The sequence below is a fragment of the Neovison vison genome, chromosome 2 (assembly GCF_020171115.1).
Source record: "Neovison vison isolate M4711 chromosome 2, ASM_NN_V1, whole genome shotgun sequence".
In the NCBI taxonomy this organism is placed as follows: domain Eukaryota; kingdom Metazoa; phylum Chordata; class Mammalia; order Carnivora; family Mustelidae; genus Neogale; species Neogale vison.
In genome coordinates, this window is record NC_058092.1 from 42,095,583 (window position 1) to 42,117,791 (window position 22,209).

The 22,209-nt window shown below is 37.6% G+C and overlaps 1 protein-coding gene and 1 pseudogene across 3 annotated transcripts in view; one reads left to right on the forward strand and one right to left on the reverse strand.

Annotated features, from left to right (window-relative positions):
• Positions 1-22,209, forward strand: part of ZFYVE9 (zinc finger FYVE-type containing 9) — a 142,981-nt gene that overhangs the window by 24,953 nt on the left and 95,819 nt on the right. The window lies entirely within an intron of this gene.
• Positions 6,821-7,380, reverse strand: LOC122898510 (annotated as a pseudogene).

Sequence of the window (22,209 nt, forward strand, 5' to 3'; positions counted from 1 at the left end):
GGATCATGACCTGAGCCAAAAGTAGGCACTTAACCAGCTAAGCCGCCCAAGCATCCCCGGTCAACCATTACCATCTCTGATGTGGCCAGTTATTATTTACTTGGTACTATCTGGTTAATGACTGCTCTGTTTACTATTTAATAGAAATAAACATAAAAATATTCTTTAAGGGGCACCTGGGTGGCTCAGTGGGTTAAAGCCTCTGCCTTCTGCTCAGGTTATGATCCCAGGGTCCTGGGACTGAGCCCTGCATGGGGCTCTCCGCTCAGCAGGGAGCCTGCTTCCTCCTCTCTCTCTGCCTGCTTTCCTGCCTACCTGTGATCTCTGTCTGTCAAATAAATAAATAAAATCTTGAAAAAAAATTCTTTAAAAAGTAAAACTTCTTGGGGCGCCTGGGTGGCTCGGTGGGTTGGGCCGCTGCCTTTGGCTCAGGTTGTGATCTCGTGGTCCTGGGATCGAGCCCCGCATCGGGCTCTCTGCTGGGCAAGGAGCCTGCTTCCTCCTCTCTCTCTGCCTGCCTTTCTGCCTGCTTGTCATCTCTCTCTCTGTCAAATAAATAAATAGAATCTTTTTTTTTTAAAAAAAGTAAAACTTCTTGAACTATAATTATTCTGGATATTTTGTATTTGTTTGAGATGGTGTGAAAGATGAAAATAGAATAACATTTTTGAAGGCACCTGGGTGGCTCAGTGGGTTAAGCCTCTGCCTTTAGCTCAGGTCATGATCTCAGGGTTCTGAGATCAAGCCCTGCATTGGGCTGTCTGCTCAGTGGGGAGCCTGCTTCCCCTTCTCTCTCTGCCTGCCTCTCTGCCTACTTTTGATCTCTCTCTGTCAAATAAATTAAAAAAAAAAAGAGTAACATTTTTTGACACTTCCACTTTATGCTAGGCTTGTCTAGTATTACAGTTCTCTGAAATATAGTTACAGATGAGAAAAATATACCTCAGTCCTCAGAGTTTGAAAATGAGAGTGCATGGATTTTTTTTTTTTAAAGGTCTTATTTATTTATTTGGGAGAGAGAGTGTGAGGAGGGGAAGGAGCAGATAGACAAGCAGACTCCCCACTGGCTCAGCAGGAGCCCACGGTGGAGTTATCCCAGGACCCTGAGCCACAAGCAGACACTTAACCAGCTGAGCCACTTAGGTCTCCCAAGAGTGTGTGGATTTTAAGACAAATCTGTGTGACTCCAAAGCCTTATGCTCTTTTTACTACATTGGGCATAGCAACAAGATTCATCTGTGCTTAAATTGCTTACTAGAAATACGATTTTTTGTCTTTGGGTGAACATTAGTTTTTTTTAAGATTTTATTTATTTATTTGACAGAGAGAGAGGGAGAGATCACAAGTAGGCAGAGAGGCAGAGAGAGAGAGAGAGGGGGAAACAGGCTCCCCACTGAGCAGAGAGCCCGATGTGGGGCTCCATCCCAGGATCTTGGGACTATGACCTGAGCCGAAGGCAGAGGCTTACCCCACTGAGCCACCGAGGCACCCCTAGGTTTTATTTCATATATCAAGTCTTGACTTACAAAGTAGAAATGGAATAAAATGGGCACCAAGTCATTGAACAAGGAGAGATTTAGTGATGGTAATATATATCACTCCAGTTTACTCACAATTATTTTTTCCATTGTAATTGATTATTTTTAGATTTATTTATTTATTTATTTATTTGTCATAGAGAGAGAAGCGAGAGCAAGCATAGGCAGACAGAGTGGCAGGCAGAGGCAGAGGGAGAAGCAGGCTCCCCGCCAAGCAAGGAGCCCGATGTGGGACTCGATCCCAGGACGCTGGGATCATGACCTGAGCCGAAGGCAGCCGCTCAACCAACTGAGCCACCCAGGCGTCCCAATTGTAATTGATTTTTAAAGTATAACTCAAAGTAGATGTGTTTTTGATTTTGTTTTGTTTTGTTTTTTACTGCATTAGTAATGTGAATAAATAGAACAGAGAAGAGAACTGCAAGAGAGTTAATGTAGAAAAGAACACTGGAATGGGTATGAAAGAGCTCCAGGCTTCTGTTTCCTCTTCTGTAAAAGGAAGGGATTGCATAGACTATTTCTGTTTCCTTGCAGCTCTCTGAAAGAGCTTATATAAACTTTAAAAAAAAAATAGAAAAGGAAATAGAATTATTTGTGCTGGCAATGATTTATCTCTATAAAATTATTACTAAATGTACTGATTAGCTAAGGTCACTTTGTGGGAAGAGTGCACCATTAAACATTTTGAAGTGTGCTGTGCTATAAGTGTGTTTTCTGGAAGTCATCTCAGTTAAACTGAAATGCTATTTATCAAGATGTCAAGTATGCTATACTGAAGGTTTTATTTTGCAGATACTGTTGCCTTTTTGATTCATTTCCAGTATGAATTTCTTCAATATCTCTATAGGCACACATGATCTTCTTCACTTACAGTTTATTAGAAAAATAGCTTGATGACATGCCTAATGTCAAAATGACATATTGAGAGGCACCTGGGTGGCTCGGTGGGTTAAAGCCTCTACCTTTGGCTCAGGTCATGATCCCAGAGTCCTGGGATCGAGCCCCGCATCAGGCTCTCTGCTTGGGAGCCTGCTTCCTCTCTCTCTCTGCCTGCCTCTCTGCCTACTTGTGATCTCTGTCTGTCAAATAAATAAAATCTTTAAAAAAAGTTACATATTGGAAAATGATCCAGATTAATTTTTAATGTAGTTCTGACAAGTTTCCCCCTTTCAGACACTTGGGACTATAGATATTTAACATAGTGAGCATTTATAAATGTAATTATAAAATGTTAATTTGATATAGTTTTGTATTTATAGACTATATAAATATTTTATAAATTTATATAATTTATATAACATGTTTATGTATAAAATGAAAAATACAGTCGGTATCTAACTCTGCTTTCTTTCTTATTTATTTATTTATTTATTTTTATTTTTAAAAGATTTTATTTATTTATTTGAGAGAGAGAGAATGAAACAGCACAAGCAAGGAAAGCGGTAGAGGGAGAAATGGGCTCCCCTTTGAGCAGGGAGCCCGATGCGGGATTGATTCCAGGACCCTAGGATCATGACATGAGCCGAAGGCAGACGCTTAACTGTCTGAGCCACCCAGGTTCCCTGCTTTTCTTTTTTAAAGATTTTATTTCTTTATTTGACAGAGACACAGTGAGAGAAGGGCTCAGCAGGGAGCCTGATTTGGGCTCCATCCCAGTCCCCTGGGATCATGACTTGAGCCGAAGGCAGATGCTTAATGACTGAGCCACCCAGGAGCCCCCTAACTCTGCTTGTATTTTGACATTAATAATGTCAGGAGTAATTTTATATATAAAAGTGCATAACAGAACTATCGGGGCACCTGTGTGGCTCAGTCGTTTAACCGTCCTGCTCTTGGTTTTGTCTCAGGTGTTGATCTCATGGGTCATGGGATGGAGCCCCCGTGGGGCTGGCTATGTGCTCAGTGGGGTGCCTGCCTGAACTGATTCTCTCCCTCTGGCCCTCCCCTCACTCATATATTCTCAGTCTCTCTCTCTCAGATAGGTAAATCTTTAAAAAAAAAAAAATTATATAATATTTTGTTATCTATGTTGTAATACCCAATTTTTAGTTTAATTAAGTGAAAATATACCTTGAAAATTAAAATATCATTTTAAAAGAACTTCAAATTTAAAACCAAGAATAAAACACATTTTTTTTAAAAAAAATATTTTATTTATTTATTTATTTGACAGACAGAGATCACAAGTAGGCAGAGAGGCAGGCAGAGAGAGAGGAGGAAGCAGGCTCCCTGCTGAGCAGAGAACCTGATGTGGGGCTCGATCCCATGACCCTGGGATCATGACCTGAGCTGAAGGCAGAGGTTTTAACCCACTCAGCCACCCAGGTGCCCCTAAAACACATTTTTTTAAAATAACTTTTTTAGAAGCTAACAGTATTTTTATTCAGTAATATTACAGAATATAGCATTATGTTCACCTAAAATATTAGGGGAAGTTGTAATGTTTTCAGTGCTATCTGGGATAAAATAATATTATTTTGGAGTATGAAAAAATTTGATGGTGCTTACTTTTTAACCATAGGAAAATTATTTTCAGTACTATAACCTAAGATGACAAGATATGCAAAATCATGTCTGTCTGTGCTGTCAGTCTGTGTTATTTTATGCTTTGACTTTGGTCAAAGAATCTTGACTGAATTGAAGATTATTTTCAACTTCGTTTACTCTAAATAGAGGTTAGATAAATGTCATAATTTGTAAATGAAATTTGTAATTGTAAATGCCGTATATTTAAAAAAGGCATCCCGGGTGCCTGGGTGGGTCAGTCGGTCGCTAAGCATCTGCCTTTGGCTCAGGTCATGATCTCAGGGTTCTGGGATGGAGCTGCATCGGGCTCCCTGCTCAGCGGGAAGCCTGCTTCTCCCTCTCCCTCGCCACCTGCTTGTGTTCCCTCTCTCTCTGTGTCTCTCTCTCTCTGTCAAATAAATAAATAAAATCTTTAAAAATAAGTAAATAAATAAATAAAATTAAAAAGGCAGCCAGGTAAGAGAGTCTTTCCCTTGTCACCTTGTTACACCTTGCCAGTGTTCAAGTATATGTTGATCATTTAAAGCGTGTAAGACCCTCATTATAATAGTGTCTCTCTGTATAATGCCATGAAATTGAGTCACACATAACAAAACTGCCTTCAGTTAAGACGTTTTTAATTGAATAACTAATGCCTGTTGCATTAGTTATGACAAAATTGCCTGATACCAAATGTGATTTATATCATAATGTAATGTTTTAGCAGGATTCCAAGGGTATTTGTCAATATTGACTTCATTCAGGTATTATAAATATTTTGATCCTGAGAGCTCTAGAATGTGCCACGACCTTCCTCATCTCTACAAGGACAGAAGTACTGGAATACTATTCTTCTGTTCTTGTTTCCTTTTATTTCATATTGGATTGACTTCATTTTATTTTACCTATTTTGGAACTCAGGCATCAAGAATCATACTTCTCAGTTCATGGCGCCTTTTTAAAAAAGAGTTATTTATTTATTTTAGAGGGAGAGGGAAAGGGCAAAGGGAGAGCAAGAGTTCCAGGCAGGCTCCCTGCTGAATGTGGAGCCACCCAGGGCTTGATTTCATGACTCCCCAAGATCATGACCTGGGGCCAAACCAGGAGTCAGACACCCAACTGACTACACCACCCAGGTGCCCCTCATGGCACACTTTTAAAAAAATTTCAATTCCGGTTAGTTAAAATACAGTGTATTTTAATATTACTTTAAAATAATATCTATGGGGCGCCTGGGTGGCTCAGTTGGTTAAGCAGCTGCCTTCAGCTCAGGTAATGATCCCAGGGTCCTGGGATTGAGCCCCCCATTGGGTTCCTTGCTCAGCGGGGAGCCTGCTTCTCTTCCCTTTGCCTGCCTGCCTGCCGCTCCCCCTGCTTGTGCTCTCTCTCTCACTGTCTCTCTCTGTGTCAAATAAATAAATAAATAAATATTTGAAAAAATAATGTTTATGATGACAACCTCATGTCTACCTCTGAATATACCCATTTAAAAAACAACAGACTATTTTTTAGAGCAGAAAAACTGAACAGCAGGTATAGAGTTCCCATACCCCCCCATTTGACCCCATTATTAGCATCTTGCCAATAATGTGCTACATTTTTAAAAATTGATGAACCAGGGGCGCCTGGGTGGCTCAGTGGGTTAAGCCGCTGCCTTCGGCTCGGGTCATGATCTCAGGGTCCTGGGATCGAGCCCCGCATCGGGCTCTCTGCTCGGCGGGGAGCCTGCTCCCCACCCCCCCCGCCTGCCTCTCCATCTACTTGTGATTTCTCTCTCTCAAATAAATAAATAAAAAATCTTTAAAAATTGATGAACCAATATAATATATTGTTATTAACTGAAGTCCTATAAAATAAATACATACTGTAGTTTACTTTAGATTCACTCTTTGTGTTCAAAAGTTCTGTGGGTTTTGATAAATACATATTATGTATCCTATTATGGTATCCTATAGAATAATTATACTAACCTAAAAATCCTTTGTGCCCTGCCTTGTGCCTTCCTTCCTCCCACTTAACTGCTGAAGTCACTGATGTTTTTACTCTCCCTACAGTTATGTAACCTTTTCACACTGGCTTCTTTCACTTAGTAATATGCATTTAAGTTTCTTCCATGTCTTTAAAAAAAATGAGGTATAATTGACATACATTATATTAGTTTCAGGTGTATAAGGTAATGATTTGATATTTGCATATATTGTGAAATGATCACCACAATAAATCTAGTTAATACATGTTACCACACATAGTTACAAAACTTTTTTTGTGATGAGAACTTTTAAGATTTACTTTCTGAGGGGTACCTCATTGGCTCAGTGGGTGGAGTGTGCAACTCTTGATCTTGGAGTCAGTCATTAATGTCAAGCCCACACTGGGTGTAGAGATCACTTGAAAATAATTTTTATTAAAAAAAGATTTACTCTCTTAGCAACTTTCAAATATGCAATACGGTACTATTAACTATAGTCATCATGATATACACTACATCTCCAGGACTTATTTTATAACAAGTTATAAAATAACCTTACCCAGTTTTCCCAGCCCTCAATTCCCACCTCTGGCATCCACTAATCTGTTTTCTCTGTGAGCTTTATTTATTTTTTTTTAATAGTTTCTACATATAAGTGAGCTCATACAGTATTTGTCTTTCTCTAACATTTACTTAGCATAATGCCCTCAAGGTCCATCCTACTGTTGTAAATAACAAGATCCCCCACCCCCTCCTTTTTTTTTAAAAAGCACTTGTTAACATTTCATGAACCTCCCCATATGTGGCTTCAAGCTGCTAGAATACAGGCAGCTGACACCCTTATCTTCTCTGTTCTTCTACTGAAGAATTTGGCCTGACAGGCTGTTTTGGGAGTTTTCCCTTTCATAAAACTTTTTGTAGTAGCCCAATCGCATCACATCAATGATAGGAGCAACTCCAGTCTTGTTTTTGGTGGCATTTACCTGTGTCTGCTCACTGACCAAGGTCCACAGTTTATCAAGGTTGACAGTTGGGCAGAAGCTCTGGTTTCTCTTTAAGTGGTAATGTCTCATACCGACTTTTCCAAAGTAACCTGGGTGATATTTTTCGAAGTATAATCCTAAGATCCTATGGTAATACATGCCACCAGCATTACCTGGCCTCCTGGATGCTTCCGGTGCTTGTGGATGCCGCCGTGGCCATGGCTCACGTGGGCCTGAAGTTTCCGGGTCTTCCTCAGGCTGAAGCATATCAGCAGCCCAGATGGAAAAGAAGATTTCCCCCTTTTTTATGGGTGAATAAAATACCATTGTGTATCTGTATACACAATGTATACTGTATTTTCTTCACTTACCCATTAAGGGACATACAGGTTGTTACTGTATCTTGGCTATTGTAAATAATGCTGCAATGAACTTGGGGATACAGATAATGTTTTTGAATTAGTGTTTTCTTTTTTTTTGGATGAATATCCAGAAACAGAATTGCTAGGTCATATGGTAGTTCTATTTTTAATTTTTAGAAGAACCTTCATACTGTTTTTCATAGTAGATGCTTCAATTTACATTCCCACCAATATTGCACAAGGGTTTTCTTTTCTCCATATCACTACCAACAGTTGTTATCTCTTTTCTTTTTGATAGCCATTCTAACAGGTGTGCCATTGATGTCTCACTGTGGGTTTGATTTGCATTTCCCTGATGATTAGTGATGTTGAGCAGCTTTTTATGTACTTCTTGGCCATGTCTGTTCAGATCTTCTGCCCCCTTCTTTAATCAGATTTTTCTATTAAGTTGTATGAGTTCTTTATGTATTTTAAATATTAACCCTTAGCAGATAATATGATTTGCAAGTATTTTCTCTCATTCCATAGGTTCCCTTTTCATTTTGTTGATGGTTTCCTCTACTGTGCAGAAGCTTTTTAGGTGATATAGCCCTACTTGTTTATCTTTGCATTTATTCTCTTTGGCTTTGGTGTCAAAGAAGAAAAAAACATCATTGCCAAAACCATGGTCAAGGAACCTCCATGTCTTTTGTGACTTGATAGTTCATTTCTTTGTATTTATGAATATGTTATTGTATGGGTATACCACAGCTTGTTTATTCATTCAGCTGTTGAATGACATCTTCGTTGCTTCCCATTTTTGGCAATTGTAAGTAAAGCTGTTGTAAACATTCATGTGCAGGTTTTTGCGTGGACATAAGTTTTCACCTCATTTGTATAAAAACCTAGGAACATGATTGCTGGATCATATGATAAGCTTATGTTTCTCTTGGTAAGAAACTGCCATAGTGTCTTCCAAAGTGGCTGTACCTTTTTGTATTCCCATCAGCAGTAAGTGAGAGTTCTTTCCCCACATCTTCACCTGCATTTGGTGTTGTCAGTTTTGGATTTTAACTATTCATATAGGTGTGTGGTAGTTTCTCATTTTTGTTTTAATTTGCAATTCTCTAATAACATATTGTGAACATCCTTTCATATGCTTATTTGCTGTCTGTTTTTATTTGTTGAGGTGTCTGTTCAGATCTTTTGTTCAGTTTTAATTGGGATGTTTTCTTATTATTGAATTTTAAAAGCTCTTTTTATATTTCATATTTTTATATTTCATAAGTTACAAGGTTTTTTTAAAAATCAGATATGTTGTACAAATATTTTCTTTAGTCTATGTTCCTTTCATTCTTAGATGCATTCACTTTTAATTATTTTAGAAGTATCTCTGGGTATTTAACCAAACATTTTCTTAATTTTTTTCCTCTTTCTTTCTTTTTTTTTTTAAAGTAATCTGTGTGCCCAACATGGGGCTTGAACTCATAACCCCAAGATCAAGAGTGTGTACCCTACCAGTTAACTAGCCAGGCTGCCCCTTAACTAAACATTTTTAAAAATAATACATTTCTGTAGAATTTCTTTGTTGTTTCTTGATTATAAGTGTTAGAGATAATTTATTAACTTTACAATTATGATTTTATTTCTGTATTTTCTTATTTTTTGTTTGTCTCTCCAATTTGAGTCTAAAAACTCAGTGACGATAAGGATATTTTCTGCCTTGATTGCTCCTGTATCCTTAGTCCTGGCACATAATGGGTGCTTACAGAATTTTTGTTGGATAAACAAACAAGTGAGTGAATACTGTCCCTTAATGCAGCAGTACATCTTTCCATGTAACACCTTAGGTCTTCAGATGATGGTGGCAACTTCAGAATATAATGGATGTAAGATCTTTGGAAAATATTTTAAATTAGTTGTATGTTTCTCTTATTTAAGGACGGTTTCAAACCAAAATGAGTTTATTTTCCTGATTTCATTTTTACTTACCTCTTAATGAGAAACAATAGATATGAGAGTAAGAAATGGATGCTTTAAATAGAATATTCCTCAGCAATTCAGTTTTCCTTTACTCTGCCTAAAAACCTGTCTTATAATTGACATTATGATCTGAACCATTCTAGCATGGTAAAACAGGAAAAACATTTGGATTAACCTTGGTTTCTAAAGAAGTTAGGGAAATGTTGTCCATTCACATTCTTCAAGAAGTTGGCCTCACCCATGTCATAGCACTTATCACACAGTATTGTCTCTGTCCTTCTCAGTGGAATAAGGATCTTGAGAGTGATTCTGATTTATCTTTTGTCCCCAGCATCTAGCACAGTACCTGTCACCTACAAATTGCTCAATAAATGTTTGTTAGTGAATGAATAAGTGAATGCCAGATCATTAATTTACATACACATTGAATGCTTGTTATTTATCTGTTACTGTGCTGGGTGCTGAGTTTATACAGATGGCATTGTGAACCCTTATGTAAAGATTAGTGGGAATGGCCAAAAGCAAACAAACGTATAATTGCCAATTGTGATGAAGGTTATGAAGGAAATTAATAAGGGAGGATAATGTAAAAGATGGGGGGGGAGGCAGATCTGGGAAGGCCTCTGAGAAATGACATTTTAGATGACACATGATAGTTGAGGAGTCAGCCATTCAGAGAGAAAATACTTCAGGAAGAGAGAACAGCTGGACTGAGCTAAGTAGGCACTTATACTCTGCTTGTGCTTAAAGGAATCCAGTATGGTATAGTAAGGAAGAGTCGCATAAAAAGAACTTAGAGAGGATGCCAGGGACTAGATCATGTAGTATTCTGCAGGTCATGTGAGGAATGGGAAGCCATGGGAATGGATGAGCTTACCTAGGGAAGAATTTACAGAGTGAAGAGAAGGGGCCCAAGGCTGAGCCACTGAAGTCAAGTGGAGGAGGAACTGGTACAAGTGACTGAGGAGGCACGGCCAGAAGAGTTAGGCAGAAAACAAGGAAAATGTGGTGTCTGGAAGTCAAAAGAAGAATGTAGTTTGTCAAAGGAAAGGAGTTATCACCTAATATAAAGTGCTTGACTAAAGAAGTCAAGAACATGTGGATAGGAAGAGGGACCAGACTCGGTACAGCAGCTATGGATACAGAAACCAGAACAGGTGGAAAATGGGGTACGAGCTGAAAATGGAGTAAGAAGTGAGGAGATAGAGATGGTTTTTTTCAAGAAGTTCTGCCATAAGGGAAAATAGAAAAAATTGGAGCACTTACTAGATGAAAATGGTTATAGATGAATTTTTAAGATTTTATTTATTTGTCAGAGAGAGCGTGGGAGCACAAGCAGAGGGAGAAGCAGGCAGAGGAAGAAGCAGCTCCCTTCTGAGCAAGGGATTATGACCTGAGCCAAAGGCAGATGCTTAACTAACTGAGCCACCCAAGGCATCCCTATCGATGAATTTTTTAAAGAATGGGGGATCCTATTATATTTATGTAGTGTAATAAATGAGCCTTTAGACAGGTTTTTTTTTTTTTTTTTTTAGGAAAAAAGGGGGATTGATCATAGGAAGAGCAAAATCCTTGAGGAGGCCAAGGGATGGGATCTACACACATGTTGAGGATTTGACCTAAGGGAAGGGAAGAGAAGGTGGGGACTGACTGATTATGGATTTATTGGTGAGAGCATGAAGACATTTACATCTCCTTGGCTCATACGTCATATAGAAAATATAAACACTGAGAGAGGTAAAGTAGGTGATGAAGTTTTCAGAGGGGCGAGATAGTTACCTTTGAGTAGGAAAGTAAAACCTAGTTAGATTGAAATTTTGATAGCCCTGAGAGACTGGGTATCAAATTTTCAGTCATTTTATACTATTGCAGTCTTGACTTCATGGGATAAGGTATTTGTCTTTGGAGTCATTGTGAGCTTGTTATGTTATCTTTGTGATACAAGCAATTATTGGAGAAGCAAGAAAAGTTCTATAGGGCCAATCTATGGTGCCATCTCTCTATCCATTTCCATTTATTTCATTGATTCATTCAGCAAGGATTTACTTACTGTTTAGTGTTCTGTTTCAGCCAAAGAGATGAAAGAAAAAAGGAGAATGGCTATCCTATTAAAAGAGACTGCTCGGGCATCTGGGTGGATCAGTGGGTTAAAGCCTCTGCCTTGGGCTCAGGTCGTGATCTCAGGGTCTTGGGATCGAGCCCCCGCATCGGGCTCCCTGCTCAGCAGGGAGCCTGCTTCCTCCTCTCTTTCTGCCTGCCTCTCCACCTACTTGTTATCTCTCTCTGTCAAATAAATAAAAAAAAGTCTTAAAAAAACCAGACTGCTCATGCTTCCATAGATGACAAAACTTAAATACATGAAATAAGTAATAAAACAGTTACAAAGCTGCACATGCTTTGTGGTGGGAAGCAGATAGACGATGATGACAGCGGTAGTAGTGGTGAGAATGAGATGCCTAATATTTATTGAATGTTGACTGTGAGCCAGGCACTTTCTAAATGCTATTTATATTATCCTATTTAATATACATAACACCCTGTGAAATAGCTAGGGTTATAGTTCACATTTTACAAAGGATAAAATAGGGGGCGCCTGGGTGGCTCAGTGGGTTAAAGCCTCTGCCTTCGGCTCAGGTCATGATCCCAGGGTCCTGGGATCGAGCCCCATATCGGGCTCTCTGCTTGGCAGGGAGCCTGCTTCCTCCCCCCTCTCTCTCCGCCTACCTCTCTGCCTACTTGTGATCTCTGTCTGTCGAATAAATAAATAAAATCTTTAAAAAAAAAAAAACACAAAGGATAAAATAGGCCTACAGAAATTAAGTAACTTGTTCAGAATCACACAGCCAATAAGTGGAGTTAGGATTCAAACTTAGGCTCTTTGACATGTAGAGCCTATACTACAAAGCAGTATGCAGTGGTTTCAGGGAAAAACAAACAAACAAACAAATGGGGAGTGATAAAATTGAGGTCCTTAACTTAGCAAAAGAGCAACTGTAGCAACACTTGGACTTAGGACTACAGAGCTCCTAAGCAGCCAGCTAAGAAGGAAACAGAAGGTAGCTAAAGCTTTGGTATATACTCTGTAAGTTATTATCTACCTCTTAAGTCCATGTGAAGGGTTTATTACTCCTTCTTTTCAGTTGAAGAAACTGAGATAGTGGAACTGTCAGTGTTGGGTTTTTTTTTATATATAATTCATGTTCTTTTTCTTTAAATATAGTTGACAGGATAAAAATGAAACAACTCAGTAGGTTTTATGTTGATTTTTATGTGGTTTTCTTAGCATTTCTTGAGGAATGCCTGTATTTATACCGTATTTTCTTTTCTTTTTTTAAGATTTTATTTATTTATTTGAGAGAGAGACAGTGAGAGAGAACATGAGCAAAGAGAAGGTCAGAGGGAGAAGCAGACTCCGCATGGAGCTGGGAGCCCGATGCGGGACTTGATCCCAGGACTCCGGGATCATGACCTGAGCCGAAGGCAGTCGTCCAACCAACTGAGCCATCCAGGCGTCTCTATACCGTATTTTCAAAGAAAATATATTTTTAAAAGAAAGTTGAAAAATATCTGGTACTTATTTTATTAGATGGCAGTTTCTTTTCTTTTCTTTCTTTCTTTTTTTTTAAAGATTTTATTTATTTACTTGACATCAGAGATCACAAATAGGCAGAGAGGCAGGCAGAGAGAGAGAGAGTGGGGGGAAGCAGTCTCCTCACCAAGCAGGGAGACCGATGCAGGGCTCGATCCCAGGATCGTGAGATCATGAAGGCAGAGGCTTAACCCACTGAGCCACCCAGGAGCGCCTTCATGGCAATTTCTTATTTAAAAAAAAGTTACATGTTAAATTACTCTCAGTTTACTTTTTAGTAACTTAACAGTTTTGTTTAACAGTTGAGAATTGGATAGTGAATGCAGAATAATCTTCAAAAGACTGAGTAAAAAGCATGTTAAGATAATGTTTATTTATAACTTCAGGGATCAATTTTCTCCAGGTTTGTTTTGTTCTCTGGTATTAAAAACATGACCACTGTTTGTGCCCCTTGGGAAGCAGAGAAGTAGTAATTTTTCACACTGAAAGTTTGTTGAAGTGTATTAAGAGCACTTTAGAGCAAAAGAGACCAATATTTGGGGCGCCTTGGTGACTCAGTGGATTAAAGCCTCTGCCTTCCGCTCAGGTCATGATCCCGGGATCCTGGGATCAAGACCCAAATCAGGCTCTCTGCTCAGTGGGGATCCTGCTTCCCTACTTCTCTCTTTGCCTTCCTCTCTGCCTACTTGTGATCTCTGTCTGTCAAATAAATAAATAAAATCTTAAAAAAACCACAATATTTCTCAAAACCTAGATTCAGGATAACTTTAGAGTCATTTGCTAGCTTCTTTATGATCTCAGGCAAGACACTTTGATCATCTGTAAGATAAAGGTGATAATACTTAGCCTGTACAATTATATAATAAAGATCTGCTGAATGAATGAATTATGAGTATTAGAAGTGATAAATATGTTACCTAGCACTATATGTAGTGGATTATCATTAAATGGTAACTTTTATTTTAATTATGTCTTTATGGAAAACTGCCTGTAGTTTCTTTATAAAGTGTTTTTTGTTGACTTATAGAGTTCCCTATAGATTCTGGATATCAATTCTTTGTCAGCTATCTGACTTGCAAATATTTTCTTTCATTTCATAAGTTACCTTTCTTACTCTGTTGATAGTGCCTCGTGATGCAACAAAGTTTTAAATTTGGATGTTCAGCCTGTTTTCTTTTGTTGCCTATGCTTTTTGTATCATATCCAAGGAATCATTGCCAAACCAAAAATCATGAAGCTATTCCCCTATATTTTCGTCTAAGAGTTTTATAGTTTTAGCACTTACATTTAGTTTTTTAATCCATTGTGAGTTAATTTTTGTATGTTGAGTCTAATTTCATTCTTTTGAATATGGATATCTAATTTGCCCAGCACCATTTATTCAAAACACTCTTCTTTGCCCATTGAACTGTCTTACACCCATGTCAAAATCATTTGACTTCATATATGTGAGAGTGTATTTCTAGGCTCACATTTATTCCATGGCTCTTGATGTCTGTGTTTATACTAATATGCTGTTTTTTTTTGTTTTTTGTTTTTTTTTTTTAAGATTTTATTTATTTGACAGAGAGAGAGACATCACAAGTAGGCAGAGAGGCAGGCAGAGAGAGAGAGGGGGAAGCAGGCACCCTGCTGAGCAGAGAGCCCAATGCGGAGCTTGATCCCAGGACCCTGAGATCATGACCTGAGCCGAAGGCAGAGGCTTAACCCACTGAGCCACCCAGGCGCCCCTAATATACTGTTTTGATTACTGTAGATTTGTAGTATATTTTTAATCCATAAAGTGGGAAATCTTCCAACTTTGTTCTTTGTCAAGATTATTTTAGCCACTTGGGTTCCCTTGATATTCCATATTAATGTAAGGATGAATTTTTCTGTTTCTGTGAAGATCATCATGGGGTTTAGATGGAGATAACATTGAATCTGTCTGGATAACTTTGGATAAGATAGATATCTTTTTTAAAAGATTTTATTTCTTTATATATTTTGAGAGAGAGTGAGTACACAAGCCAGTATGGGGAGGAGCAGAGGGGCAGGAGGAGAGGGAGAGAATCTCCAGCAGGCTCCACGCTGAGTGCAAGCCCAACTCCAGGCTGGATCTCACCACTTGGAGATCATGACCTGAACTGAAACCAAGAGTTAGTTGCTCAAGCAAATGAGTCACAAAGGCACCCTGGATAATATAGACATCTTAACAATAATGTCTTCCAATTCATGAATTGTCTTTTTACATATTTATATCTTTAATTTTTTTCAGCAACCTTTTATTATTTTCAGTGTACAATCCCTTACCTCTTTGGTTAAGTTAATTCCTAAGTATTCTTGATTCTATTATAAATGGAATCATTTTCCTAATTTCATTTTTGACTCGTTCATTATTAGTGTACAGAAATACAACTGATTTTAGGGGGTTCCTGGGTGGTCCAGTCAGTTGAGCATTTGACTTGGTTTTGGATGGGATCGTTACCTCAGAGTGGTGAGATCAAGTCCCAAGTCTGGCTGCACTCAGCGGGGCGTCTGCTGGAGATTCTACACCCTCTCCCCTGCAGCTTCCACCCCCATGTACTCTCTCTTTCTCAAGTAAATAAATAAATCTAAAAAAAAAAAAAAATTCAGGGGCGCCTGGGTGGCTCAGTGGTTTAAAGCCTCTGTCTTCGGCTCAGGTCATGATCCCAGGGTCCTGGGACTGAGCCCCACGTCGGGCTCTCTGCTCTGTGGGGAGTCGGCTTCCTCCTCTCTCTCTGCCTGCCTCTCTGACTCCTTGTGATCTCTGTCAAATAAATAAATAAAAATATTTTTAAAAAATACAATAGGTTTTGTGTGTTTCCTTTATATCCTGCAAGCTTGTTGAATTTATTAGTTTTTTAAGTGTTGTTTATGGAATCTTTAGTATTTTTTACATACAGGATTATGCCATCTGTAAACAGATAATTTTACTTATTAATTTCCAATTTGAATGCCTATTTGTTTTCCTTTCCTAATTGTTCTGGCTGAACTTCAAATACTAAGCTTGAATATAAGTGATAAAAGTGTACGTCCTTATCTTATTCCTATCTTAGAGGAAAAGCTTTCGGTCTTTCACTGTTATGTATGTTAGCTGTCAATTTTTTATATGGCCTTTGAGGTAATTTCTTTCTAAGTTCGTTGCGTGTTTTTCCCATGTAAAGGTGTTGAATTTTGTTAAATGTTTTTTCTGTATCAGTGGTCATGTAGATTTTTTTCTCCACTCTATTAATGTTGTGTCTTACATTGATTTTCCTATGTTGAACCATCCTTACATTCAAGGAATAAATCCCACTTGATCATAATCCTTTAAATGTGCTGCTGAATTTGGTTTACTAGTATTTTATTGAGGATATTTTTTGCTTCAGTGTTCAGAAGGGATATTGGCTTATAGTTTTTTTGTAGTGCCTTTGTTTGGCTTTCTTGTCAGGGTAATGTCCTCACAGAAAGTTAGGGAAGGTTCTTTTCCTTTCAGTTTTTGGGAAGAGTTTGAGAAGAATTGGTGTTCTTTAAATGTTTGGTAAAATTTACCAATGAGGCCATTTTATTTAGAGCTTTTTTGTTGTTGTTGAGAGGTTTTTGATTATTGATTTAGTCTCCTTACTAGTTATAGATGTATTTTGATTTTCTATTTCTCCCTGATTCAGATATGGCAGGTTTTGTATTTTTAGGAATTTGTCCATTTCATCTAGGTTGGTCACAATTTTTTCCCAAAGATCTATTTATTTATTTTAGAGAGAAAGAGCACACAAGTTATCATTGTGGAGAGGGGAGGAGAGGGGAGAAGGGGAAAAGGGAGAGAGTCTTAAGGAGACTCCGCACTGAGCCCAGCATAATCTCAGTCTCACAATGCTGAGATCACAACCTGATTGGAAACTGGAGTTAGACACTTAGCCAACTCTGCAACCCAGGTGTCACGTCAATTTTTTTTTAACTGATCTCTACACTTAACATGGTGCTCCCCAGAGTCCACGACCCTAAGATCCACGAGTTGCATGCTTTACCACCTGAGCCAGCCGGACACCCCAGTCACAATGTTTTTTTAAGCCAGAAGAAAATTATTTGAAAAACTCAGAGTAGGATATTGAGTCTTAAATGGCTTCCTTTGATAGAACAAATTAGACGTTGGTTACAGAATGTCAAATGACAAAAGTGTCTTTTGTTAAAACCATCACACTTTCAGTATGTAAATGGGCAAAAGAGGTTTAAGTGGGTTAGTAGACAGTAGAGAAATATTTAAATTTATTAGTTATTATGAGGTAAAAATGAAAATTTCATATTTATACAGGGAACAATAGGAACTTGATAATACTCAATGCAGGTGATGTTAAGTTGAAATCACCGTGTTTATACATTTAAAATGCCATTAAGTGTCAATTCTTGGAGCTAATAATTCCTTTTGGGGAAAATAATTCCTAATGAGCAAGAAATGTAAGGCAAAAAGATGTTCATTTTAGTGTTACTTTATTTATTTATTAAGCTCAAAGGGCTTTTTTTGGTTTTAAGTAGGCTCCATAGTAGGCTCCATGCTATACGGAGTCCAGCATGGGGCTTGAAATCACAACTCTGAGATCAAGAACTGAGTTGAGTTCTTGGACATCTAACCAACTAAACTACCCAGACGTCCCTAGTGTTACTTTAAATAGCAAATACATTTAAAGCAATTTCTGTCCAAAATTGGATAATGATAAATAAACGATATATACTTCTGGATTGACCACTAAAAATAATTATAAGGCAGTTTGAAAAATGTCTGTAATGATATATGTATAAAATAAAATGCAAATTCATAGTTATGCTTTGCTTATAATTATAAAAGTTACTCTTGGTCATAAAAACATGTATATATAAAGCAAACACGTAAAATACAAAACAAGTAATTTTAATTGGAGTTCTGGGTAATTGTTCTCATTTTCTTTTTGTTTTTAATTCTTAATAGTGGTTCTTAATATTGATTTGATTAAAAATAATTTGGGGGGCGCCTGGGTGGCTCAGTTGGTTAAGGCCTCTGCCTTCGGCTGGGGTCATAATCCTGGGGTCCTGGGATCGAGCCCCGAGTCGGGCTCTCTGCTCGGCAGGGAGCCTGCTTCCTCCTCTCCCTCTGCCTGCCTCTCTGCCTACTTGTCTATCAAATAAACAAATAAAATCTTTAAAAAAATAATAATTTGGGATGGCGTTGTCTGGGTGGTTCAGTGGTTAGCCCTCTGCCTTTGGTTCAGCTCATGATCCCAGGGTCCTGGGATCAAGCCTCTTGTGGAGCTCCCTGCTCAGCAGGAAGCCTGATTCTCCCTCTCCCACTCCTCCTGTTTGTGTTCCCTCTCTTGCTGTCTCTCCCTCTGTCAAATAGGTAAATAAAATCTTAAAAAAAAATTAACTATATGAGATAGTCTTCTCAGAAAAAGCATATTTGAATCTGATTAGTTTCTAGATCTAGCAGTCAATTTATAGGAAATAGGAAGGTAGAGAAATACATTAAAAAATATCACCACAAGAAGAAAATCAATGAAATCCATATTGTGGGAAAGTACAGGGCAAATGACTCAATTCTTTTGATAAAATATTTTTGAAGAAGAACCTGTATAATAAGAGACTTGAGACATTCACTAATCATAGTATATGGACCTCTTTGATTTCTGCTTCAAGCATAATATTAAAAAGTTAAATAAAATAAAATGTAAAAGAATACAATAATCAGCATTAAATGCATAAATTAGAAAAGAAAGATCTAAATTCAATTATCTAAGCTTCAACCTTGGGAAACAGAATGAGTGATGTTGGTAATGTCAGAGACTAGGGCATGTATTGGGGAGGGGTATATCGAGTGCCGTTTAATGTCTGCTTCATTTTGTTGTAAACCCAAAACTGCTCTGAAAAAGAGAGTCTAGGGCGCCTGGGTGGCTCAGTGGATTAAAGCCTCTGCCTTCAGCTCAGGTCATGATCCCGGGGTCCTGGGATCTAGGCCCACATCGGGCTTTCTGCTCAGCTGGGAGCCTGCTTCCTCCTCTCTCTCTGCCTGCTTCTCTGCCTACTTGTGATCTCCGTCTGTCAAATAAATAAATAAAATCTTAAAAAGAAAAAAAAATAAAAAAGAGAGTCTATTAAAAAAAAAGTCCATTAAAAATGTTAACATTGTTCAGATAATTGATATTAAGAAATTGTTAATTTTGAGAAATCTTAATTTTAAGATATGGTAGTGTTGTATTAAAATAGTCCCTGTGTTTCAGAGATATATATTGAAATATTTAAAGATGATATATGAGAGTTGTTCCAAAATGATTAAATGAGAGAGAAGTAGGTGAGGATTTGCTTTAATAATTGTTTCATCTGGGCACTGGCACTTAGGCGTTTTTTATACTGTTATGTCTATTTTTATATGATTAAAAATTTCTGTAATAATAAGTTTTAAAAATGCAGAATGGCCAGAATATGGCTTTAAAAAAAGGGACATGTTTTAATTGCTTGCCTTTTACAAATTAGCACTTTTTAACCTACACATAAAACTTAAAACGCAATGTGGTTATTTAAAAAATAATAACAGAACATAAAAATTAATTTATAGCATCTTAGAGGAAACCAGTCTGGTAACTTCAAATAAGTTTAAGGTTTTATGTCGAATTTGTTTTCTTATAATTCTGTTGTTGTATCTGTCTTCCTGTGTAACGTGGATTAGAAATAAAATTGCAGGGTCGAATTAGAGACCTTTATAAAAGCCCTTCCTGTGGTATACTCCTAAAATGACTAATAATTATTTTTGTTTTCAGTTAATAACAGTCAAGTTGGAACAGGTGTTTGGATAGAGGCAGAATTGGAATCAGAACTGCTTTAGCTCTTGCTACATTGGTTTTGGTATTTGCTAATAGCCCAGGGTAAAGTACTCTTCTGCACTTAAGAATTTTTACAAGTTGTTATTGTCATTTGTCTTTGTGAATAGCTGGATATTGGTCATTTACAAGCACTTTCCTGTGTTTGTTCTTGCAAGGCAGTTATTTTTTGTCATAATTACAGTACTTTTTTGAAGACCTGGGATATCAGTTTTTCCACTCTTATTCTAAATTGGGAAGAAATAAGTGAACATTTGCTGATTTGAATTTTCAAGAGTTTTCAAGGACTGAGTGTTATGCACACAGTAAGGGGCATAAATAGGCACACATGGTACTTGAGTATAAAACTTGTTTATCTGGGGCACCTAGGTGACTCAGTGGATTAAGCCTCTGCCTTCAAATCAGGTTGTGGTCTCAGGGTCCTGGAATCGAGCCCCGCATCAGGCTCTCTGCTCAGCGGGGAGCCTGCTTCTCTCCCCTCTCTCTCTGCCTGCCTCTGCCTATTTGTGATCTCTCTCTCTCTCTGTTAAATAAATAAATAAAATCTTAAAACAAAACTTACCAATTTGGCAGTAGGATTTGTTATGTAGAAAGCCATGAATGGGAAGTTTTGAAAGGAAAGAAAAGGGAAATAAGAAAGGCGTTATCATTCACTCAGTTCCTACTGTGTACTACATTTTCCGTGTATTATGTCATTTAATCCTCATGAAAGCCATAGAAGGAAAATATTAACATTTAATTTTTACGTATGAGGAAAAACTGAAGGTTGCAGAGTTTAAATTATTCCCACAAACTCGTTTGGCCAGTGAATGATAAAGTTGAGAATGAATCCAGAAATGCCACACTAAAGAAAATTACATGTAAACACACAAATGGTTAGAAATAAACAGATACCTTATGATCTCTCTTTTATGTGGAATCTAAAAATAAAACAAAAACAAAAACCTCCCAAGCCCTAGGCTCATAGAGGGAGGGATGTAATAAGGGTAGGAGTAAGGTAGAATGGCAAAATGGGTGAAGGGAGTCAAAAGGTACCGACTTCCACTTATAAAACAAGTAAGTCATAGAGGTGTGATGCACAGCATAGCAACTGTAGTTATTAATACTTCATTGCATATTTAAAGTTTGCTAAGAGAGTGAATCTTAAAAGTTGTCATAGTGAAAAATTCTTTAACTGTGTATGATGGCATATATTAACTAGACTTTATTCTGGTGATCTTTTTGCAGTATATACAAATACTGAATCATTATGTTGTATACCTGCAACTAATATAATGTATCTCAGCTATACCTCAATTAAAAAATCATTAAACTCTGTGTTACAAAGAATAAACCTTAGTATATGTAAACAACAAAATAAAGGAACTGACCTCAGTTAAAAAAAAAAACAAAAACACACAAATGGAACATTTTAACCAGTACTTAGCTGGAACATTGAATATAATATGTATTATAAATCATCATAATTTGTCTTTTTACAAAGACAAATGTGTCTGTGATATAGGCCTTCCCAGATAAGTCCACATTAATGCTTCTCTGCTCATATATTCATGTGTGCAATAATTTTAGTAATCAAGTAAGCAGTAAACATTTGTTAAGTCCCTGTTTTATTTCAGGCACTGTGATATCAGTATTGAAATACTTTAGTTCTTTACTTCGTGAAGTTTGTACCCTAGCTTGGGAAAATGGAGAACAAGTTAAATAAATATAATAGATTGTAGTAGATTGTGTTAGTTCTGATAATAAAAGTATATGGTATGATATTTTGGTGGTATAATAAGTTTGTATGTGCAAATATGTAATTCTCTATTTCTAGAACTGACTTTTTGACTCTCTAGTTCAGAGAACCAGGGAAGGTACTTAGATGATGTTTGCAATGTGAGGGTGGGATGTTTTTGTTTGTCACAGTGATGGGTTGCTACTGGTGTTTAGTAATCTGGGACCTGGGCTGCTAAACAGTGAGGAATTGGCTGCCCCAAATGCCAAGAATGCCCTTGTTGAACACTGACTAACCTGATTCATGGCAAACAACTTGATCTTGGCCTTGTCAGGCAACTTTAGTATTGTCCAGTAATTTAAAATCCAAGACTATTAACCTGTTCTCAGTTGGTTCCAGTCTCTTAGATTCTGCCTGTCTATTCCATGGTACTAATTCTTATAACCCGAGGAACTATTACATGATAGTTTTTGTCTTTTTGAGAATGAGAGCCAGCATTTCTGGGTCAGTCTTCTATTTCATGTTGTGGTACACCATCTGTGTCAGTCAGAGGCACTGTCCTGTGTGGTTTTGTGGTGTATGTTACATTTGATCCCGTGTAGTTCTCTGGCTTGGGTGTATCCCTTTGCCTGACTACCATTTTCTTGCCATTGTAGGTAGTTTCTTGGTTAAGTCATCCACTTTTCTAACTAACTTTGTTGCTCTAATTTCCTTGGAGACATAAAAGATCCCCCTCCACACTACTGTTAGGCTCATCATA